The following is a 26,482-nucleotide window of genomic DNA, read 5'->3' on the forward strand; positions in this document are numbered from 1 at the left end:
TTAGAGGACTAAGCATCAACTTTGTACTTTAACACCCAGACTCCCTAGAGCCACTAGTTCAGATCCTTGCAGGGTCATTTCAGCTTTCCCATAGAGGAAAAGGGAATTTGAGGGAGTTCAGCATGTGGGGGTTCTCTCAGAGAAGACCTTTAAACTCAAAGTGCCTACATGCTCTGAATGCACGTTTAACAAGACCAGAGGTTTGACGGGAAAATTTCTCCCAAGATTTAAAGTATAAGCATCTAATTTCCTATTAGGTCATTACATATGACAATAACTAAAGGACCAAGTACTAAACACAAGAGATATTTACAGAGCATATTACTGAGACTATCAGAATTGTCAGAAAAATATGGTATATGACAGAGAAGTAAATGACAAATGTTAAAGTTCTTTTATACTGCAAGTCTTTGTTGTGTATAAAGGAGACTGGGGTTTCTCTAAGTTTTGCAAATGATTTGGAAAGATTTCAACCTTTTTTCTATGTGTATATGATAATGCTTTGTTATACATTTACATATATACACCCATAATGTATATTTACAGACATGTATAGATATTTTGTAATACATTATATATTTGTAATATAAAAATTATATATCATATGTATTACCTATTCATATATTATCACATGAGTTATATAGAAACAATAATATATTTGAATATACTAACATATATTTGAAAGAATTCTCTAGATAGGAATTTCTAGTGGATTTATACAAAATTTCTTAAATAAAAAGTTACGATGTGGAGAAAGCAGCCCTCCTGCCTTTCATTGCAGATCTGAGTGACGATGGGTATGATAGGTCCCAGGCTAGCAGAGGGTGGTGGGTCTGGGTTTTTGCCATGGCTTCTTATCCCAGATCACACAACTAAACAGCAGAGTTGAGATAAGAATCCCTCTGTTTTTAATTTCAGTTCAAAATGCCTAAAGCTTGAGAATAAGGCTATCACACTTTAGGAGATAATAATAAAGTTATTTGTTATATCAAAATAAATGATTAATTTCACTTTTCTCTCTATAAAATATTTTCTATACCAGTAGAGTCAAATTCAAATAGCAATAGATCCCTGGAGGCTGCAGATTGACTTAGAAAACCAAAAGTTAACCTTATTTATGTCTTATTGTATTTTTATTTATTATGCTAAGTATTTCCCAACCATCATTTAACTGATTACATTTTAATCTGCTTCCTTCCAGCACTTGAGTTTTGCTGGAATATATAACCTTATGGTATTGGTTATTTCTCTGTACAGAGCAAATGTTTTTATCCTAAGAGTTCATAGCTTTTAACTACCTATGAATTGTAGGATAAAAAATATTTGCTCTTTCAATATCCAACTAGTGAGAACTCATAATAAAATGGGAATTAACTATAACATGTCATGTCTGCCTCTTATATGCTGAGCCATTCCTCTCCTCCTCAGCACTGAGCCTCACTAGCTGATATACCTTGATCAATTTTCATCCCAAACCACTTTTCTTCTCCCCTTAAGCCACCAGCCAATATATTTCCACCAATGCAGTTGGTTATTAAGTTAATTTTTACATGCTTTCACTCTCTGATGACAGCACCATTTTCAGTGATTCTTTGGTATAAATTTGTACACACACACATACATACACATATAATCTTTGTCTAAAATGTTATCTGACAACAAATCCTTGCCCAAGAAATTTATAGCTTAGAATAAAAACTATTGTTTCATTTCATTTTGATAACTATGAAGTTGCTATTTAGTTTACTTTTCTATTTTACCAACATGAATTTAAAACATTTTGCATTTCCATGGGCAAAAATAAAGGCTTGAAAGTTACTGATGATTTTAGATTAAAATGTTCCAGACTAGCAGATGGTTAACATTTAATCTCTTAAACATTGTGCCTTTTGCTATCTTGGTACTTCTATTTTCTCATCTATTAAAGCATGAAGATAATGCAGACCTGTTATAAGGATTAAGTGATTTACCCAAGGTCATACATAGTAAGTCAGTGACAGAATTGAGTTCCCAACACGAAGTCCTTCACTGCTTAGTTGGATTTCTCTTCACCTTCAGGGAAGAATACAAATGATATGCCAGTAATGTAACAGACTAAGAAATGACAGGGAATCATAAAGGTGAAGGATTACATTTTTCTCATTTAAATAAGCAAATCCTTATGTAAGAACCCACAGAACCACAAAAATATCATTTATTAATTGTATGTATATATGCTAATATATACATATTTGTATATGTATATGCATATATGCACATGCATTTTATTTACATAGACATATAAATGTATATCTGCAAGTATATGTTATATATATGCATACTTTCTATACATATATATAATTTATACTTACTGGAAAGAATGAAACTTTTGAATCAATATAAGTGGGAGGACAAAAAAAAAAGAAACACTCTAGGAACTGGAAAGGTTCCCTTCCACATGAACCCTTACCTTCCTGAAGTCTGATCATGCCTCCAAATATTGGGAAACTGACATTCTTTATTTAGTTTAATATGTTGTAACTTGGCAAGTATGTAAGAGAAGGACAAAAGAGAACTAAAAAAGTTGGGGCGAAGGAGGGAAAGGCAAGAGAGAAAAGCTGGCAAGTATTATTTAGAAGAATGGAAATTTTAAAAAATTAAAATGGAAACTCTTATGTATAAGGATCAGCACTCTTCTTCCTTTAAAATTCCATAAATAATAATTGACAAACTACATTGTTAAATTTTCTTCATTCTGCTCTGGATTTCATTAGCAGTATTCTCTAAAGAGTTCTAAAGGTAAGATTCCATTATATAGAGAAGTATTTAAATATAAATATCTACCTGTTTTCTATATGTCCTATCATATGTACATATGCTATAGGAAATATAGAATTTTCAGCTTTCATATACATATGAATGTATATATGTATTATACATACAAACTCATACCTACTATATATACATAATTACACATATTCATATAAACACAGAATAATATGGATAATGAATTAATTCCACAAAAATGTCTTGTGACTTGGAACTTTATAGCTGGAAGAATTTACATAATTATGGGAAAGTAGGACAAGAGCCTCTATCCAAGTTTTGGTGACATTATTTCCAAAGTAAAAGATGCTTAAACACAAAACATTATGTAGTGGAGGCTATATATATATTTTTTCTTTTTAGCACATGATCAGGGAAATATGGGACTCCCCCTTTTTATTCTAAATCTTTAAGGGACATTTGAATAACACTATTCAGCTATGCCAGGAGAACTGCTTAGAGACAATTGGGGAAAGATGTGGATGCTCTAATGAGAGTTTCTGATACAAGTAGGAGGTACAATATCCACATGCTTTGGAAGGATATGAAATACTGATGACATCATTATAAGCCCAACTAATATTGGAGGGAGGAATAGTGGAAAGAGTATGGAGATGAGGTGCCAGGTAAAATGGAAGTTTCCAATTTTTTGCTACCATAAAAAGAACTGCTATAAATAGTTGTATACATATGGAACCTTTTCTTCTTTCTTTGATCATTTTAGAGAAATATTTCTGGCAAGGAGAGAATTGGGTCACTGTTTAGTCTAACTTTTTGAGTATAATTCTAAATTGCTTTCTAGAGTGCTTAGATATATTCACAGCTCCACCAACAGTGCATCTGTGTATGGGTTGTCCTGAAACCCCTCCAACATTTATAATTTTGTTTTTTTTTTTTGACATCTTTCTCAATCTGATGGGCATGGTGGTAGCACCTCAGTAAGGCTCTGATTCAAATCTCATTGATTACCAGTGATTTGGATGATTTATTTTTTTCATAATCCTATAAATAGTCTGAGTTTCTTTCCTATAGAACTACCTACTTTCATCTTTAGATCATTTATCAATTGATAATGACTTTTAATCTTATAAATTTGAATTAGTTCTGGATAGGTCTAGGAAATGCAACCTTTATCAGAGAAAGCTATGGAAAAGATTTTTTCCCCCTTTAGTTAATTGTTTCCATTCAAATCTTAGATGTACTAGATTTTTTAAAAAGTCATATTTTTATTATTTAATCAATTTAGAACATTATTCCTTGGTTACAAGAATCATATTCTTTCCCTCCATCCCCTCCCCCACCATTCCAGTAGCCAACACTCAATTCCACTGTGTATTACATGAGTCCTTCATCAGAAATTATTTCCATGTTGTTGATGTTTGCACTAGGATGCTTACCCAGAGTCTACATCTCCAATCATATCCCCTTGACCCATGTAATCTAGCAGTTGTTCTTCTGTGTTTCTGCTCCCACAGTTCTTCCTCAGAATGTGTATAGTGTTCTTTCTCATAGATCCCTCCAAGTTGTTCAGGATCACTGCATTGCCACTAATGGAGAAGTCCATTACATTCGATTGTACCACAGTGTATCAGTTTCTGTGTATATTGTTCTCCTGGTTCTACTCCTCATAATGAATAAGCCTCGTGATCACTTGCTGGAGTTTTTTTGCTAGTATCCTATTTAATAAGATTTTTGCATCTATGTTTAACAAGGAGATTGGTCTATAGTTTTCTTTCTCTGTTTTTGATCTGCCTGGCTTTAGAATCAGTACCATATTTGAGTTGCAAAAGGAATTTGGTAGAACTCCTTCACTTATTCTGTCAAATAGTTTGTATACTATTTGGGTTTAGTTGTTCTTTTGAATATTTGATAGAATGCATTTGTGAATCCATCTGGTCCTAGGGATTTTTTCATAGGGAGTTCTTTGATGGCTTGTTAAATTTCTTTTTCTGATATGGGGTTGTTTAGGTATTCTATTTCTTCCTCTGTTAGTCTAGGCAATTTATATTTTTGTAGATATTCATGCATGTCACCTAGATTGCCATATTTATTGCTGTATAATTAGACATACCAATTTTTAATGATTGCCTTAATTTCCTCTTCATTAGAGGTGAGGCCTCCCTTTTCATCTTGGATACTGTCAATTTGGTTTTCTTCTTTCCTTTCTTAAATTAGATTGGTGAGTACTTTGTCTATTTTATCTGTTTTTTCAAAGTACTAGCTTCTACCCTTATTTATTAAATCAATAGTTCTTTGACTTTCAATTTTATTAATATCTCCTTTGATTTTTTTAGGATCTCTAATTTAGTCTTGATCTGAGGATTTTTAATTTGTTCACTTTCTGGTTTTCTAATTTACACACCCAATTCATTGACCTCTGCCCTCCCTAATTTGTTAATCTATGAACTCAAGAATATAAAGTTCCCTCTGAGTACTGCTTTGGCTGCATCCCATAGATTTTGAAAAGCTGTCTCATCGTCATTTTCTTCAATGGAATTATTGTTTCTATGATTTGTTCTTTATCCAATTTTGGAAAATCGTGTTGTTTAATATCCAATTAATTTTTTATTTGCCTTTCCAAGTCCCCTTTAGTAATTATTATATAATTAGTATTATTATTTTCATGGCATTGTGGTCTGAGAAGGTTGCATTAGTTATTTCTGCTCTCTTGCACTTGTTTTCAATGTTTTTATGCCCTAGTAAATGGCCAATCTTTGTGAATGTACCATGTGCTACTGAAAAGAAGGTGTATTCCTTTTTGTCCCTATTTATTTTTCTCCACATATCTACTAACTCTAATTTTTCCAATTTTTTCTAATTTTTAATTAACTTCTCTTCTTTCTTATTTATTTTTTTGGTTTGATTTATCTAGTTCTGATAGAGGAAGGTTCAGGTTGCCTACTATTATAGTTTTTTTCCTATCTACTTCATCCTTGAGCTCCACTTGTTTCTCCTTTAGAAATTTTGATGCTATATCATTTGGTGTATACATGTTGAGTACTGATATTTCTTCATTGTCTATACTATCTTTTATCAGGAAGTAATTACCTTCCCTATCTCTTTTGTCTAGATCTATTTTTACTTTGGCTTTGTCAGATATCATGATTGCAACTCCTGCCTTCTTTTTATTCATTGATTTCCAATAGATTTGTCTCCATCCTCTTACTTTTACCCTATGTGTCTCTACCTTTCTCATGTGTGTTTCTTGTAGACAGCATATGGTAGGGTTTTTGTTTCTAATCCACTCTGCTATTCACTTGCATTTTATGGGTGAGTTCATTCCATTCACTTTCAGAGTTATGATTAACAGCTGTGTATTTCCCAGCATTTTGATTTCCATTCCTAGTCATGCCTTTTCTTCTTTCACTATTTCCTTCTACACAAGTGTTTTGTTTTTAATAAGTTCCCCTAATTCCCAACCTTATTTTACTTCCCTTTAAACCTCCTCCCTTCTTATTCCGCTCTTGTTTTCTTTACAGTCTTTTTAAACTACCCCCACCCTCTCCCTCCCTTGTATTGCTTCCCTCCCCACCAGGCCATTTGTTACCCTTCTACTTCCCCATATCAATTCTCTGTCCCAATTTATTTGATTGTTCTTCCCTCTTTGAGTTAATTTTAATGCACACAAGAATTGAATATTTCCTATCTCCAACCTCTTTACCCTTCCAGTATATTGATGTTCTTCCCCCCTCCTACCATGTACTTTTTTGTGACATATAAATTTACCCCATTTTGCTTCTTTTCCCATTTCTCTTAGTATTAATCTCTTTTTATAACTCTAGTTATATATATTTATATATATACATGTACATGTATATATATATATGTTTGTGTGCATACATATATCTATATACATTTTTATGTCTTGACATTTCATCCTATACAGTTTGTCACTGTTCCCTCTAGGCATAATTCTTTTAGCTACTGAGATGATGATAACAATTTTTAAGAGTTACCAATATCCTCTTTTCTTGTAGGGATACATATATTCTTAACTTTTTGGGTTCCTTAAGAAAAGTTTGTTTATTGTTTTGTTTTGTTTTTGTTCCCCCCCCTTCTTAATTACCTTTTGATGATTCTCTTGAGTTCTGTGTCTAGACATCAAATTTTCTGTTAAGGTCAGGTCTTTTTTTTTTTTTTAACAAATGCTTGGAATTCTTCTATTTTTCTTCTATTTTATTAAATGACCATACGTTCTCCTATAAGAATATAATCAGTTTTGCTGGGTAGTTGATTCTTGGTTGTAGACCTAGTTCCCTTGCTTTCCAGAATATCATATTCCATGGCTTTTGGTCCTTCAGTGTAGATACAGCCAGATCCTGTGTTATCCTGACTGTAGTTCCATGGTATCTAAATGACTTTTTCTTAGCAACTTGTAATATTTTGTAGTTCTTGAATTTGGCTATAACATTACTTGGTGTTGCCAGTTAGGGGTTAAGTATAGGAGGTGATCTGTGGATTCTTTCAATCTCCACTTTTCCCTGTTGTTGGGACAGTTTTCTTGGATAATTTCCTATAGGATGATGTCCAGACTTTTTCTTTTGTCATGGTCTTCCAGTAGACCCATGATTCTTAAGTTGTCTCTCCTGGAATGATTTTCTAAATCTTCTGTTTTGAATGAGATGTTTCATATTTTCCTCAATTTTTTCTTTCTTTTTTTTTACTAGTTTCCTGCTACCTTGTGAAGTTGCTTGCTTCTAATTGTTGTATTTTGGTTTTTAAAAGCTGAATTTCATCCCTGGCTTTTTGGTCATCCTTCTCCTTCTGGTCTGATTTTCTTTGGAGGTCATCTTTTATCTTCTTTGCCTCATTTTCAAGCTGAATAATTTTCACTTTCAAGACACTATTTTCTCATTTTAGTTCAAGTGCCTCTGTTTCCAGATGACTTGACTTTTTAAGTTTTTTTCCCAGTTGTCTTCAGTATCTCTTAATTGTGTTTTGAATTTTATTTTGAGTTCTTCCAAAGCCTGTGTCCAATTTGCTTGAGTTTCTGTGTTTTTGCATGATATTCCTTGATCTTCCTCTGTTACATTTGTTCTTTATTCATTGTCTGGATAGAAGCTTCGATTAAATTTTTTTTTTCTTTTCCTGTTGTCTGCTCATATATGCCACTTCTTTTCCCCTGTAGTTGCCTGCACTCTTGCTCCTCTCATTGTATGCTGGATGTATGGATTTGGGCTTTTCTGTCAGCCTTCACCCTTGGAGCTTAGCAAGGCACTCAGAGCAGTCTTTGGGGGAGGGGCATTGGAGCTTGAGCTTCTAGGCCCTCAGAATGCTTGATGAGATTAAGCCCAGCTGAGTTGAACTTGCAGAACTAGATGTGCCCTGAGGCCAATACCTCAGGAAGGGGGGAGGGCAACATGGAGTGTCTCTGCTGCTGCAACGGGGCTGTATCCTCTTCTCAAGCTGGCTTCCAGCCACCCGTATTCAGAGTTCTGAGCCTGACACAGCTTTGCCCATAAGGTACTCTCTCCATACTAATGCCCTTGCCTGCCCAGAGATTCCAGTCACTGCTGGAGGCTCAGTACTGTGGGCAGGGGAGGGGTCCTGGGACCTTCCTTCTTCCTTCCCCTTAAATCCAAGTGTTTTTGAATTCAGACTTTTAGGGGGGCATACTTTTTAAGTTGAGTCCAGAAAGATGGTTCCTTAGCTCTGTCCTGTTGTTAGATTTGGTTTTCAGTCCCCTAGGAGAATTTTATTTTTAATTGGTGAGGAAGGGTTTTCAGAGGTCTGAACTTTCACTGCCTCTAAGCCACCATCTTGACACCGCTCCAACAAAAGTCATATTTTATTTTATAAAAATTTCACTTTTCATCTTCTATAATCCTCTATGTTCCTTGTTTGTTAATGAATTCCTCCCTAATCTCATAAATAATTCCTTCCTTGTTTCTCTAATTTGCTTACAACATAATTTTTAAAATTCAGGTTAAAGACACATTTCAAGCTTGTGTTGGTAAAAGATTTGAAATGTTGGTCAAATTTCTGCCACTTTGATGTTTAATTTTTCTATCAGTTTTTCTCAAGTGGATCTTTGTCACCCCGAGTTCTTTGTGTTTATTGTACACTGGACAAGCAGGTTCGTTTGTCTCTGTAAAATGTGTGCCTAATCAGTTTAATAGTTTGATTTCTCTATTTTTAACTACTGCCAATTTGTTTTTTAAATTACTGTTTTATAGCACCACTTGAGATCTAGTATTGCTAGATTTCCTCCCTTCCCTCACCATTATGTCTCTTGAAATTCTTGATCTTTTATGCGTGTGTGTGAATTTTGGAATTTTTTCTAGTATTATAATTTTTGACCATTTGATTGATAAAGCATTGAATAAACACATTAGTTAAAGCAAAATTGTAATTTTTACTCTATTGATCTGACTTGCTTAAGAACAATTAATATTTCTAGAATTATTTAGGTTTGTCTATTTGTCTGTTTCTATAAATATTGTTTAGTATTTATGTATCTTGGTAGGTAGACTCTCAAGTATGTTATATTACATGTAAACTATTTTTTTTCTAAGACCTTCATGACCACCAGCACATAAATTACAAAGAAAGTCATCTTTTTACTGCCTCTGGATGGCTTCTGCTACTATTGGTTTCTGTCATGGTACCATGTAGTGGAGGAACTACTTAAGCTTATACACCTAAATAGTGGCTGTAGATGTGTACATCAATGAGATTTGAATTAGGCACTTAACACCTTTTCAATCTGTGCATTTTTCTAAAATTATATGTCAAAGTAAATTCATAGAGCCTGATAGTAATAATGATTACATTGATTCTATTTTCCCATTCACTTGCAAAAAGGACAAACTTCTATTTGAAAAGCATTGCATAAAATAAAATTTACATGGATGATAAATATTCAGTGACTAACATACAGGTAGAGTGAACTCATCCCAAAGGCCACAATTCTTTACTGGGAAATGTGGGAGTGTGTGTATTTGTGTGAGTGTATATGACATATGTCCAAAATGTACTTTATTTAAAAACCTTAGCAAAGAGCAAATGTTTTACGTTTTTCAGAGTTGGAGGAAACTCATATTTTGTGTGAAGGATTTTAATGTCACAAAGTATAACATTATCTAGAGTTAAGAGCATTGTCTTTAGACAGATTCCTGGTTCTCCCAATCATTATTATGTTGTAGAGGGTAAAAAGAGGAGTACATTTTAGAATTATTTCTGTCAAGGATAACTTGGGCAGTCATAGAATCTTGATTCATGACTGAATGAAGTCCTGGGATGGTATTATTTTCATCAAAGGGCAATATTTCCTCTCGCCCAGGTTCTAATGCATCAAGGGAACATTAGTTGCAGAGAAGAGGAAGAAGTTGCTTATGATTTCCAAGTAATTATGCTTACAACAAAATGCTGTTTCATATTCACATTCTTTCAAACCTTAGTAATGCTAAAAAAAAGGTATCCAAAAGAATATCAGTTATGCTATTTCACTCTTTCATTCTAGAAGAATTTATTAATTATCTACTACATGTAGAATATTATTTTAGAAGTTAGGCGGAAGGGTATCAAGTTTATATGAAAAGAACCTTGGCACTAAAGAGCTTAAAATACAATAGAGATTTAAGGCTCAAAAATAAACATAAATCATGACATGTTAAGCACATTTAAAGACATACAAAACAAAATGGCATAAGTTCTATAATCAAAGTAATACATACATATATGTTTGTAGTAAAATATTTTTACACAATGGTTTTGGCTTATATTTTTAGAGCAACACCAAGGGGAAGACTTATTGATGACATCTAATAATTAAAAAAACAACAACTCTACATTAAAGTTTTCATTGTTGAAATTAATTTTAATCTTAACTCTTTTCCAGTAACTAATTCAATATAAAGAACTAAAATATGAATTATATATTAATACTCCATTTGGCATCGATATTAATTAAAACTATATAGACAAGGGTACTTCTGGCAATTGACTTCTAGGATAGAATCCAAGATTATTGATTTAAATATTTTCCTAATGATGATCTGCCTTTACTGATGTTTTATCATTTTTTGAGGAAAAAAAAACTGACCAAACACATATTTGCCAATATAAATTTAAATGTTTTTAGTATAAGTATTGTAATGACCTTGTGAATATGATCCCTAGAGTAATTTTTAAGATATTTAAATGAAGTAGTGAGGAATTTTGCAAATAACCTAGTAAAATAACCTGATATCATTAAAATTATAGTGTAAAATATTTATTATAGCCATATTTTAGTTATAGCTTATAAAAACTTGATTTCCATTCCTGTTCCAGGATTCCATAAATTTTTTTATTGATTTTATTTTTCTTTATATAGTAGAATTTTTTACTGGAGGGAGTTAAGATATTCACATAATACTTTCTTTTGTTTAAGAGGAAAAAAGTTTGAATTTTAAATATGCTAAAATTATTAACTTTGGGAAAAGCTGATTTTAAACAAATTAAATTATCTGTAATAAATCTGGGATTCAATTTCTTTGGCATCTGTTCCTCTAGTATAGTGAAAATTATTGGTAATAATAGTCAGAAAAAATTAAAGTTATCAGCAAATGAATAGCATGAAACATTTATTTTTTAAGACTTGCAAAATGGGAGGACAGATTGCTATGGCTATTCCACCAGTCAGAAATACTTATGCAGGACATATTGGGTATGTGGTATACAAAATAGTAAAAGAAATATAGAGAATGGAAGGGAGAACATTAAAATACAAAAAGATATTTTAGTGACTGGAATGGTTCTACAGGTCATATTCAAATGACTATTTTTGCTATTGCTAATAATAATAAAAATTTTAATATAAGACAAAAATGAATTTAAAGCATTTATTTAAATGCACTTTCTATGTGTCAAGCACTGTCTTAAGCACTGGTGATAAAATAAATAAAACAAGCAACAAACTTACATTTTTATAGGGGAAGAGATCACATATAAAAGAGTATTATACATATAGGATGGCACAAGAAAGTGAGTGTATTTTAGAGCAATTTCTTGATCCCTTCTTTCCAAGAATAATTATGTTGAATTGTGTACTATTCCCAGAACAAGAGGTGGAAGGATAGGGTGGTTCACTTCCATTGGTATGGTAGAAAATAGCTGGAGTATATTGTGGTACTAGATCTGGAAGCATGAAGATATGAGGAACGTCAAGCCCTAGGAGTTGGAATGCCAGTAGAAGACTAGAGGATAAAGAAAGATGTCATGGCAGGAATGTGGTGGCAATACCTGTACACATATATAACAGAATAATACTAATAATTACAATAAATCTCATATTAGTTCATATAACATTTTATGGTCACAAAATACTTTTACATGCTTTGCTTCATTTAATTATAATACACTAGTGATTAATTTACATTGGCATTCAATGAGAAATGGTGCTTTTAGAGAAGAATAGAATTTTTTGTTCTTCCCACAATCTGTCGAAATCTGCTTTAGGCAATTTGTAATAGATAGAGCATTACAGTCAGAATCAGGAAGAACTCGGACATTTACTGGCTATATGACCCCAATCAACTTACTTGGGTGCCTTCATCTTAGTTTCCTCATCTATAAAATGGGAGTAATGAAACATACAGTACTTACTTTATAGGACTGTTATATGTAAAGGACTATCAGTTATGGTTAAGATTGAATATAGAAATTTATTTTTAAAAAAACATGAAATTTTTCAATGTATCAAACTATTGTAACACATTATAACCAGTTTTATTCATATAATCACATTTTAATTAACAAAAATAATCTTTTACTTAAGATTTATTCCTAGATGCTGTGTTGGTAAGAAAACCTATATTTGCTTACTTAAATGATATTCTGTTTTGTTTAAAAAGATCTGGAACATTTTGGCATGGGACAGAGAAGACATTTTCTTCAAGAAATTAGGAATTAATATTCACAAAAAAAGCAGAAAAATATATTGGAGGAAGAAAAGAACGTCATCCAATTTGGGCCCAAGTTTCAGTAGGTAAGAGGGCAATCTAGAGGCAGGACCAGTTATTTAGTTCTGACCTTAGAAGAGAGGAGAGCCTTTGCCCAAGAATAATAAAGAGATGTTGATAAGAAAGGACGCAACTTATGTGTAAAGGAGGACACCTTAAGGAGGCAAAAGTATATGTTAGCAGATTTAATAAACAGTTTCGTTTAGCAACTGGACCCTTTAAATTGTATCCAAGCTTTTGCTTTTTTATTCTGTTCTCTAATGTGTTTGTCACCTTGCAAGTAAAAATTAATGTTTGCTCAATAAAAGTGCTTTTATTTCTATGTGCGTTTGTGAAAAGATACAGCATAATATTAAGCATAACATGCCTGCTCGCCTTAATTTTCCATGTTGAAATAAAGCCTAAGTAGGGAGTTTATGCTGCCCTAAACAGTCACCACTCTTTATCAGGTGGTACCTACCATAAGTGGAGGCAAGTTAATTTACTTCCTAAGAACTAGTCTTGTAAACTCTTAGTTTAATTCAATGACAGAATTTACAAGAGTAAAACCTCATTACTTGGCTCCTACTAACTCAGGGCTAGAGTTTGTTTCTGAATTATCTCTGGGAAAATGTGTATTAACTTCACCTGGAAATTTTCAAGAGGGAGGGTGATGTAGTGGAAAGATTATTGCATTAATAGACAGGAAGCCAGGGGTCTACCACTCATTAGTCTGGGGGCAGCTACTTAACCTCTGTGGCCTTCAGGTAATTCGTTTAAAAAGTGAGTCTACTAACCCAGCTATCTGAAGGGAGGAGAGACCGGTATCTTTTGACTCCAACATGTATGAAACATCAAGTTCTTTCAAGCACTTTAGACACGCACAATTTTAGAGCTAAGGTTGAAATAACAACCAAGACACTCATTTTACCCAGACTCTCCACCTTAATTTGACAAAACTTTATTAGCTGCCTTGGCATGGCTATATGTACTTAAAACTAATAAAAGCATTTCTTGTAAAATATTTTATAATTCAGACATTTCATTATTTTAGACTGGCTTAGCTACTCCCCATTAGTCCAAATTTGTGACCGAAAATATTACTTCATTTTATCCTCATAACATCCTGTGTGGTTTGGATGCCATCCAACCATAGTTCACTTTAATAAACTAGGACAAGAGTAATACACAGTACAATAAATTATTTCCAGCCTTCCCACCTTATAATAAAATCAACTGGAATTAGACATGATAATAATAGCTGACATTTATTTATCACTATAAGGATTACAAAGCATTTTACATATATTCTTTTATTCAATCTTCACAGTAACATTGTGAGGTAAGTACTTTTTTTTTGATCCAGACCTGTGATTTCATTGATATGAGAAACTCCCACTGAAGAAATTCCTAAATTCAATGAAGATCTATAATTAAGTGTCTTAAGGAAATGCCCGAGGCACAGAAATATCAAGTGAATTGTTTAGGATCACAGAGTCAGTATTCTAAAATAAGAGCAGAACTGAAGTCTTATTTACTCCGAGACTACTTCTTTATTTATTATAAATACTAAAGGCATTCCTAGATTCTTTTTTCAGATGAAGAAATTGAGGGTTAGAGGAGTAACTTGCTCTCATTATACAAATATCTGAAGCAGGATTTGAATTCAGTTCTCCCCCAAGAGCCTGGCTTTTGGTCCTCCCACTCCCACTCCACTGATATTGAATACAGCACTTATGAGGAAATGAATGTAAGGCTATAAAAGTGAACATCAATATTATTCATTATTTCATATTACTGAAACATAAATGGAATACACTTGAGTGTAATTAACTTCTACTATCATGTTCTTTTTTCCCCTTCAAAATAAACAAATTTGAAATTAAGTACTCCAAAGAAATTCTAGTGCAGGTAACTTACTTGGACTGTCTTACAATCCTAGGTAGGATTACACTGGTGACCAGTTTGCTTGTAAATTAGGCATTCATCAGCTTTATAGTTATACAAATGTTTAGTAGTTATAGCTCTCCAAATCACAATTAGTTTGAAAACCCTCATATCTATGTTGCTTATACAGCCTCCCTACAGTTATAATTGATTAACTCCAATAAGCTTATTCATTTGTTAAAGCAATCTAGCATACACCACCTATAAAAATGGTTTGCATTGTTGACATCAAAGATCTGATTGAGCAAAAGAGCAAGGAATAATGGCAGAAATCTTGTGAAAAGAATAAATAATTGCAATTCTAACATTGTGGAATCTTTAGATGTTTCTCTTTCACTTTAAAATTGGATAAGCATGTGTTGGGGACAATTTCCCTGAGTTATCTCTTTTTGCTTTGCATTTTTGGTGAACTAGTTTTCTTTAATTGATAGGATAACTGAAATTTGAATGTAGCCCCAGAGAAGGTTAGAACCAGAGGGTATCTTGGAAATCATTTAAGCTCCTTCATACAGATAAGGAAGCTGAGGAGAGCAAAGATGAAGTATCTTGTCCAAAGGTACAATGTGAGTTGGTGAAAAATCTGTTGGTGTCATGGACAGACTTGCCAGGACTGGAGTCAGGAAGACTCTTTATTCCTGAGTTCAAATCTGGCCTCTGACAATTAATAGTTGTGTGACTCTGGACAAGTCATTTAACCCTTTTTCCCTCCGTTTCCTCATCTGTGAAATGAATTGGAGAAGGAAATGGCAACCACGTCAGTAACTTTGCTAAGAGAACCCCAAATGGAATCATGAAGATTTGGGTATGACTGAAATAACTGAACAACAAGAATGCCTGTCTTTTGATCTATGGCATTTTCTATTACATCAGCTTGCCATCTATGATTTTAAGTATTTGGATTGATGAATATGAACACGTTTTAGAATTATGAGAGCTAGGAAAGGTCTGCAGGAACTGAGGCTGAGTGAAATAAGCAGAACTGGGAGAACAATGTACATAGTAACAGCAATATTGTACAATGATTATCTGTGAAAACTTGGCTACTCTCAGCAATGCAATGAATTGGGACAATCTTGAAAGACTTTTGAGGGGAATGTTCTCCACCTCCAGAGAAGGAACTGTTGGAGCTGTCTTTCACATTGGTGTATCTTTGGTTTTATTTTGGTGGTTTTGGTTATGGATAAGTGTGCTCTTACAACAATGATCAATATGGAAATGTGTTTTGCATGACAAAAAAAGTAAAAAAATAAATAAAATAAATGGCTCCGTACTAGTACAGGGAACTATATGGGGGGGGGGGGGCGGGGAGGAATTATGAGAGTTCTACAATCTAAACAGAATTTTTTTAATAATGCAGCCATTAAGATTCCTAGCCATAAAAATGTAATAAAAATGATTACATAAAATATATATATATATATAATTATAATTCTACAATATCCCTAGAATTGACATAGTTTCCAAACCAGGAAAATGGATCTCAAGTTCCACCTCTGACAGAGATTGTCATCCTGGGTAAGTCACCCTCACAATGCTATCAGCAACACTCAACTAGAAATTACAGAGAAAGTGACAAATTTCATTTGTATTGAGACCAAATTACAGGTACAGTTTCTATTCCATCATATCTTACCTTCTCAGATATATATTCTTTTAAGATGCCTCTCATCTTATTAGATCACAGAATGAAGTGACAAGAATTAAAAGGGAATAGAAGATCAAAACTTTTAGTCTTTTAGAGTTTTCAGGGAGGTATATTAGCCTTGTAAAAGGATGATTCATAGAGTGATTTTTGAAGCAACACATTTAGTTTTCTCACAACCAAACATGTGTTCAGTCATGTTTCAGAAGAACATTCCCAATGCAATTTTTGTCATCATCTTTTAAGAGAAATGATGATGAAGAACTATTGATTGTTACTTAGTGTCAAAAAAGTTAAGGTCAGTAACAAAACTCTCATATGAACCTGTTTCCCTAAAGAATATAAACTTCTCAAAAGTAAAGAACCCATCCTATACCCGATGGCATCTAGTAATGGGCTAGACAGAGACATCAATCAATATGTCAGTCAATAAAAATATTCTTGAGGCATCTACAAGACCTTGTGCTAGTCACTGATGAAATAAAAACAAAATAACAATTCTCACCTTTGAGGAGAATGTCTTCTATTTGGATAGACAACAAGAACAAATAAATATACATGCAGCACAAATAGAAGGTGAATTAATAATAACCATAAACCCATAAAATTGAGAGAAGATAGTTTGAGAGGACCCTAGAAATAAATATTTATTGAATGAATTAAAGAACAACCTGACCAAGATCCATTTTCTACTGTTTAGCTGTATAGGTAAAAAAGCATAAATATGGTTCTGCAGTCCTATGTTTATTCCTTCAGTGAGACACCGCTATGGCTAGATCAATTACAAATTTTGATCTGTCTTTTACTGCTCATAGAAATTGAAGTTTCCATGCTTTCTGAAGGGGTCAGACTAGAGGGTTGCTAAAGTCCCTTTCAGTGCTCCAGTGATCATAGGACCACTTTGTATATTCTGTCACCATCTTTGAGAGAACTGATAATAAAGAGCTCCCAATCTCTATTTAGAATCCCCTTAAAGAGTTGTCAGTAATACTCACATATGAGGCTATTTCTCTATGGAGCACTAACTCCTGAAAAGTAAGGAATGAATCATGTACTCTTCTGGTGTTTCCCATTTTCTCTGGTAGAGCACTTTGAGATATACTCTCAGAGATTCTCTTTGAGAGTACTGGTTGGTATAATAAATGAAGGTTTAGAATAAGAATCAAGACTCAAGTTCTACTCTCTTTTCTGACTCCAACTAGGTCTGAAGACTTGGGCAAAAGATCTTGATTCTCTGAACTTTGTTGTTATTTGCTTTTTATATGTAAAAAATTATAATAATATTATCTTTGCCAGCTAAGGTACAGGATCATGTAGTATAACATTATGTTAAAGCAGAGTATAAATGAAAAGTATTTCTATTATGTTTCCTAATGTCTCAGGAGTGACCCTTGGCTTTGCGAAACTGCTAGTAAGTGTAATTTCTGTCAAGTCCTTCCAAGCTGGAAGGGGTTTGACTACAGTCTTCACAGAAAATTCTTTCTGTTGTCCTAGGACCACATTCACCAAGTTCAGAAAACCTCTAGGTGAGAAGGTTGGTTATTAGATATAATGATTTTACTTGGTAGGAAGGTCACAGAAACTCATTAATTTAGACATTAGGAAATGAAGGATGTAGAAATCATAGATCTTTAATGTCTTGAAGTAATTTTATGTCTCAGCTGACCAAAAGTGTTGACCAAACAAGAAAAAAAAAAGGTTGTCTTCTTGTTGGCAATATTCCGAGGGAGGAAGAATTCTTTTAATCTCCTGGGTCAAATGATTTAGGTGTATCAAAGTGAGTTCATGAGGTATAACTCAAGAAGAGAACCTTGTTTTTCATTTAACAAAAAGAGTCTTGTCTTATTTTTATTAAAAAAAAAAGAGTAAAAAAAATGTTTATAGGATCAATTTGGTTTGAAGGAGTTACAATAAAGAGTGGTAGTTTGGGGGTAATGGGCTCCTTTATTCTCTAGTATATTGATGTATAGATAGAATTCTGTCCCCAAAGCTCCTCAGACCCAACTCATCTTACCTAGCATCCCATTTGGGTGCTTATACCCTGTGAATGGATAGAGGTCAATGCATGTACATGGGGGGCATGGAGGCTAAAAGTTTTGGTGTGGCACTGCCCCCTCTCTCTGTTTCCTGGAATCAGCTGGGGAGTCTGGCTGAGAGCCAGGCAGTGGTCAGTTAGGTTAGATTAGGCTTTATTCTGCTTCCTCTGTCTTTAGTGATTATTAATAAAACTCCATGGAAAATAAAAACCTGGAGTTATTGTTATTAATTTAAATTTAAATTTTACATAGGATAGAATATTTCTCCATTTCTATCTCTCTCCCAGCTCTACTTTGTCTTCTCCCTCTTATCTCAGGATGAAAGGAAAGAGATTAGATAAGAGTGGAAGAGGGAATAAAGGTAAAATTAGGAAATGAAATGTGATATATAAGGAATGGCAAGTAGGCCTGTTTGTCTGGAATTTAGAGTGCATGAATGACAATGTAAAAAATGAATCAAGTGGCAAAATGTGTAATAAATGTAGAAATGTACAATGGAGTCAGACTGGGAATACTTCAAATGTCAACAAAAGGAATTTTCATTTTTTCCTAGAGATAATAGGGAGCCATTGGAGCTTATAGAGTAGGGGATGGATATAGTCAATCTTCTTCTTCAAGAATACCACTTTGACAAATGTGTGGTTAAATTAGAAGCAAGAAAGGCGGAAGAGAGAGTTCAAATAGGAGTCTTTTAACTCAATGAACAATTGCAACAATAACAAAAAATCTGACTTTTTTGTACTGTGTATAAAGGAGTCATCAATTTTCTATACTAAGATAAAAACTATTGATGAATGAGTTGAATTTTCCTTTGTTATAGATTTAAGGACATCAGGCTGCTAAAGATTTTCTCTCAGGTTCAACTTGACATTTAATATGAAGAAAATGAATATATTAATTTCATTTTTAAAAATTTAGAAAATTCTTCCCTTTTTACACCAAATACAAGAATTTTATGGTGAAGATGTAGGTACTCTTTATGTTCTTTGAATCCTAATATCTGAGGGTTAGGGAAATATGGCAAATAGCTTTAGAGATCATTTAGTCCTACCTCCTACTGAACTCAGAAATCCTCTCTTCTCCATTCCTACACTGTCATCCAATTTCTGCATGAAAAACTTCTGATGCTAAAGGGGTCGCTTCCCTGACAAATAGCTTACTCTGATATTGGACAGTTTGATGGTGAGAAAGTTCATCCACAAAATATACCTTCTTATTCCTTCTTATTATTGGGGTTCTACCCCAATTTAGTCATGGATTTACTACATGAAGCTATTCAAAATAAGTCTTCCACATATGACAGTTGTTTTAAAATGTGGGGACAACTCATGCCTCATGCCTCATTCCCAAATGTTCTCTTTTCTAGCCTAAATACTAATGCCTTCATTATTTCTCCTATAATACACTTTGCTCACTCTGTGCTTTCTTCAAAATAAGTGTCTTTTTAAACAATTGAACTCCTAAGTTTTTTAGAAGCCCTGATGAAGGAATCCATTCTCCCAATGTAGGTCTATACCTACTCTTCTACTTATAGTATTAGAGAATTACCTGGGGACACTGAAAAGTTAAATAACTTATTGAAGGTCATTCATCTAATATGTGTTAAAGGTGGGATTTTAATCAGGCCTCCATAATTCCAAATTTGGTTCTTTAGCCATGACACCAGGTTGGCTTTCAAGTTGGTTGATGTTGTGGAAAGGAAACAAGACTGACAGTTTGTGGGGGAAGGGCCCAACTGGGAGTGGGCCAATAAATATTACAATGTCCCTCTGAAAACGTGATAATCCAAAGTGAACAAGGCAAGGGATAGAATAACTATTACCTTTCTTGTTCTGGGCACTACACTTAGACCAAAGATGGGAAAAAGGGAAAATATCAAATGTGTAAAAGAAACAGGAGACTTACTAAAGTGAAGAAATAAACTAATTAAACTTTTCACTATTAAAAGCCACTGTGTGGACTTTTAGGAAAATACTATTGATGTGAATATGAGACTTTTTTTCTTTAAAAAAAGTCTGAAGTGAACAAAACATGAGTGAAGTCTTTATTTGGTGGATTATTATTTCCTGTGAAAACATACATGTGTAGTTCCTTTCAATGAGATTTTATTTTAGGATTTCAAACTGCATTCACAATATTGTATTTAGAGTAAGAAAAGAAACTGAGTTCTAGTCATATCCCTTTGTGATAGGCCTAGTGGAGATAAAACTTTTTCAAATGAGTAGTTCCAAAATTGATGATGAGAACATGTCACGTGTGATGAAATATTCAATGATGCATCTATCTAAAACTGACATAATCTCTGCTATTGAGGCAGAAAGAACACTCTAGAACGTTAAAATAAGAAAGTATCTGAAAGATGTGTCAAAGACCTTGACTTCTGAAAGCTAATTTAAATTTTAAAATATTAAAATGTCATGTTGGCAAAATAAGTTGTTACCAGATTGTTTAAGGGGTAACGTTTTAAGAAAATAATACTATTCAAGCAAAAGTCTTTACTGTTTAACACATTCCTGGTGTTTATTGGTTAAATTTTCAACATAATTCTGATGAAAAGTGATACAATCATTGAACTATAGATTGATTTTGGACTCAGTTGACTGACCACGATCTAGATCTCCTCCTATACAAGACATGAGATATTCACATTTATCACCCAGAAAGTCTCTGCTTCCTCTGATAATTTTCATTGCCCTACTCTAGTGGACCATGACCAGGAGACTTGGAGGGCTGATAACATTTCCAAAGAACTTTTCTCTTTCATCAAAACCAACTCTTTAAAGAATAAAGAATAAGGAATCTGAGCAAATAGCCCAATTCAGGGGCACCCTCACTACCATTAATGCTAAATAGGAAAAGAAGCTAAATTCACTATCATCTTCACATCTAATGCTTAGGTTGCTTCAGTAAGCAAACACAATTTATTGTGCAGAATCCTTCAGTTTGCTGAAGGACTGAGGAAGTAGCTTGACCAAGTCAAATAGCCACAATTTAATAAAGGAGATTATTTCTATTATAAATGAGGGATTTAATTGGCATTCCTATCTATTTACTGTAGAAACTTGTAGCACTACTAATGGTGCCACAGAATTAGATAATTCTTGATTCACTTGATGTTTTGTCAAAGGCTTTAATACTTGAAATATCATACATACTGTCTTGTATCTGATAGACACTTAACTGTTCTTTGAATTGAATGATCACATTTTCAACTTTAATATGCTTTCTCAGAGACTGGTTTGTTTCACTTTCATTTTTCTAGATGGATTTCTTGTTACTCCTTGTAATGAGGGATTATTTTTTCACTTCCACATCCTTTTTGCATCCTCTATATTCTCATCCAACTGGAGTGCTTATCTGTCCCCCATACATTATGCTCCATTGCCCACCACTCTCTCTTTAAGTAGCCTATTCCTGAAAGAGGATATTTTCCCTCCATTCTTTCCCTCCCTGGCTCAGCACAAGTGCCACCTCCTAGGCAGGATTCTTATGATTCCTCAGGTTACTAGGGGTTACTCACCCCTTAAGTCTCCAAATACTTAGAATATATTTGCATATACTTTGATTTTGCTTAGCTGTATCCGGGTAGAATGTAAGCTCCTTGTGGGTAGGAATGCTTTCATTTTTATTTTTGTATCTCCAGTGCTTAGCTCAGTTGCTTGAACATAGTAGGTACTTCAGAAATACTTGTTCAATCAGATTAAATTGAATATGGATGTTATACTACATTTCAACAAACCACATCAGAGCAACGTATATTTATTGAGTCAATGCTATGTGTATGGACCGTGGTCTTTCTTGCCAAGATGATTTTTTTCTCCATTAAAATGACTCCAAGATCTCATTTATTCTTTAAAAAAATATATAGCTGAAGTATGTTTAAAACCATCATATCAAGGATTTGAGGTGTCTATTATTTATTTTTGCAAGACCTAAGGAAAAAAAATGTACTAATTCTTAGGAGAAGTAGGAAGAAAAGCATGTCAAACTAACTTCTTATAAAATATATGGTTCAAAATTAACCAATATTCCCTCCACTACCTCTCTCCCTCACTGTCTGAAAGCACATCTACATGACAGAACCATTAGTAGCTGGCTCTTTATTTTTGGTCCAAAATGTTAGTCCTTCCCCAACATACTCGACACACACGTTATGGCTCAGTGAGTCAACACACGGTTTGGATATGGGGCCACATCTTCACATCAAAATACATTCACAAGGGCACACATATTAGCCCTGCCTTTCTCTCCACCCTGGGGAGCAATGCGCTGTATGGACCATTCTGCCTCTGGAGCTTACAGACCCTCTGTCTGCCAAGCAAGCGGAAACCCCCATCCGTTCCCCAGTCAAACAACAACTCCCCTATCTGACTACCGAGAGGCCAAGAGCCCTACCCACTCACACTTGTCTGTCAGCTGGGTTGACAGAGTGGGCAGAAAAGACTCCCCCACCTTTTCATGCCCATCAGCTGTGTTGACAGGTGCAAGCAGGCAGGGGACTCCCCCGCACCCCACCATTCATGCCCATCAGCACATCTGACAGACACAGGCGGGTGGGGGAATCCCTGGGGCCTCTCAGCTGAAAGGGCAGGAGCAGCTCCTACTTTCTGAGACAACAAGCAAGAATGGGTGGGGCTCTTGATTCAGCTTAGCTTTATCTGGTGATGGATGGGGGCAGGGATGGGTTCCCAGCTGTTCCATTGTCTGACAGGGAGTTCCCATTTGTCCACATTGATTCACAGTTACCCCTCTGGCAGACAGTGGTTCCTACTTGACCAGGGACTTGGTGGGGATTTCACTCTGGCAGTGAAGGGATGTGGGGTACAAAATTGGTTGAAGTTAGGGAATTGGTGGGGGGGAAACAATATGGGAAAAGCAATGAATAGTCAATCAGACGCCATGCATGAGCACGTCATGTTTCCAGAAATAATTTGAATGACCATTAATGAATTGTTCTGAATGAGAGGAAAGTTCCTAGAGGCTAGCACAGAATATGAAGATTTTAGCAAATATTTAATTGTATGAAGAAACCTCAGGGGTTAAGGCATGTGCGTCATGGTTTTGTTTGTTTGCTTTTTCTTCCCAGACATTAACATCATCATGTAGGCCCTATCACTACTCCCTTCTTCTTTAGCATGCCCTGATGCCCTCTGAAATGCTCCATCTTACATGAACAAATTTCACTTCATCCTATTCATCTTCCTCAAGTACTTTTTTCATCTCTTGATGGAAGATAGAAGAAATCACAGAAACCTAGTTCCCTTTAGCAGGTGCTACATACAGAGCAACTCTCTTCAGTGCCTAGAAAGTAGTCCATCATTCATCTCTTCTACAATATTGAGTGAGGAGAAGAAGGAATATTCCTTGTTTCTCATTGCCCTTTCCAGACCCTCCCTCTCTTGTCCTACTCATCTGCATCTCCTCTTTAAACATTCGTCCCATCCAAATATGTCATTCTGTGGAATGATTCCCACTAGGCTCTAGATCTAGATTCTCCTTTCTCAAGGAGATGAATATCATGACCATAATCTTCTTACTCATCCCAAACTCTAACCTAAGAACTTAATGTCCTCTCAAATACTTGGTCCTGCCCATTCATTAACATCCATAATTTCCATGGCCTTTATTTTCACTTCACTTTTGTCACCCATAGAGCCAGTCATATACTACACCTCACCAATACTCATAATCATGATCCATAACTCAGAAAACCTCCCATCATGATTTCCTATTTTCCTCTCTTATAAAGTAACCTATTGAGGGTAAGGGTTATCCTGTTTTTTTTTTTTTTAATATTTGTATCTTCAGTGCTTAGCACAGTCCTTGGAACATAGTAATCACCTAATAATTAATTTTTCATTCTTTCATTTACCTGAACATTTGACTATTGTAAAGATAATTTTAGCTTTGTGACTTAAAATCTAAATTTAATTTGGTCACCAGGGAAAATCCCAAATAATAAAATACCCAAGTTAGCTGCAAATTTTATGGTGATTTAATTGATATGGTGGAGGAGATTAAGAAGAAGGAAGGGGCTAGTACCGGGCAGGAAGATTAGATGATCTAGAAAGTAAGGTTTGAGTGTGAAGGAGGAAGGAATTAGCCTGACTTCCAAAAGGGCTCAGCCAAGATGCCCAAACCTGAATCAGCTCAAGGGCAAACTCACTGCTAAATCCAGACAAATAACTGCCACCACTCCAAGATGTCGGAATGCAAGGCACACTGCCAGCTAGAGTCTCCTCTCCAGGGAAAGAGAGAAAAGAGAGCCAGTGACATGCCTTATATAGACGATTTTATGTCACTTTCCTGCATCTCATCTGTACCAATGATAGCTTAGCTTGACTTAGGACAACCCAGAGGTTTGTCTGCTTTTCTCTGCACATGTCTGTTGAAGGCCATTTCCTCAGACAATTAAATCTTTGAGTATGGTGCAGGCATCCTGACCTTGTTAAATTAAGGAGGGTGGAGAAATGTAGAGTTCCCAAGACCTGATTCTGTTAGTCCAAGTATCTCTATTGTTATTGATCAGGAAATACCTAAATCAGATCTTCTAAAGTACGGTCTGATTAGGGTGGAATAGTTTTAGAATTCACACTATCTATCTATCCATCTAGTTTTCCCTTTGTTTTCCTTATTCCTTGCAAACATATTTTTATCAACACTTTTATTTTCATTTCCTCTAGTTTCCCTGTTGCCCTTTTTCATCACCTTTAATCTGGATTGATATTTTTCTATTCATAGTCCTGAATATTTGTTGATTTTATGAGGCATTGTCTTGAAACTATGAATACTTTCCCTTTCCCCTCTCTACTTATGATTTTTGTCTTGATAAATCCAGACCCTAATTCCTCCCTACTTTCCCACTACTTGTCTTCTCCAATACTTCTGAATTCTACTGGAAGTTGTTGCATACAACCCTAAATGATAAAACCACATAAAATATAAATTTATTTTATCTAATCTCAATTGGATGTACACTGCTTCATGGAAACTCTTTTCTTCTTATGGTCTATCAAATGCATCTTTCCCAAATCTTTACTCATCTTTTCAAGTCTTTGAACTCAAATGCTGCTCTTTCTCAGTGGAAGATGTGTTTACTAAGAAAGCTGAGGCAAATATCCATCAGTTAATTCTTCTCCCCCATTCCACATTTTGAAATCACATTACATCATTCTGTATTGATTTATTCTTTGTTCCTTCTCTTTGCTAATTCTAAAATTATTACTTTTGTCTTTTTAATTCCACTTCCTCTTTCCTTTTAGAACTTTCCCTCGTTGTGTTTAATTCCTGTTTATGACACTTCTCTTCTACTTACAAACATGCTCAAATTTCCATCTTCTCTAAAAATTTGACCTTGTCATCTTATTGTTGTCATTGCCAAGCTCCCCTCCACCCAAAAATGCATTTACTGCCTCAACATCCTTCACTTTCATTCATCCCCCTGGAATCTTCTTTCTGATCATTCAATCTAAATGAAATTTTAGGTGAGCAATGGTTTCTTAAATACAGTATAGTACATTTCTAATCATTATTCTTACAGCTTTCTACAGCTTTTGACACGATTTGTCTTTTACCTTTAGTCAAGACTCTCTTAAATCTTCCCATTTTTTTCTCTCTTGATGATTTCATTAGCTCCCAACTTTCCCAAATAAATGTGTCTATCTAGCCTGAAGCTCCCTCCTGACTCTAGGAATTGGATCTTCTGATTGTTGGCATTTCCTTCTGTTCACAGAATTTGATGTTTCCTAGGCTTCTTGAATTAAAATTATTGACACTCATTAACTCAGACTCAGACTTGAATCATCTCTTGCCCTCTATTCTACTTCCAAATATTAGGGAAATAATATCAGTTCTACCATCTTCCCATTTAAATCTTTCCACTTCTTTTCACTGTCATAAATCCTCATGAGTTCAACCACTCATCACTTTCCATATGGACTATTGCAATCATCTTTTCATTCAATTACCTTTTTTTCTTTTGTTCCAATCTTTAATTCATCTTCCACTAAGCTGCCTAAATATTCTTCCCTTCCCATTCTCAAAAATTACCAATCACTCTTAATAGCCTCTAGAATGAAGTACTAACTCCTCAGCCTAGCATTTAAACCCCTCTATAATCCTGACTTCAG

The sequence above is a fragment of the Monodelphis domestica genome, chromosome 3 (genome assembly GCF_027887165.1).
Source record: "Monodelphis domestica isolate mMonDom1 chromosome 3, mMonDom1.pri, whole genome shotgun sequence".
Classification (NCBI taxonomy): Eukaryota; Metazoa; Chordata; class Mammalia; order Didelphimorphia; family Didelphidae; genus Monodelphis; species Monodelphis domestica.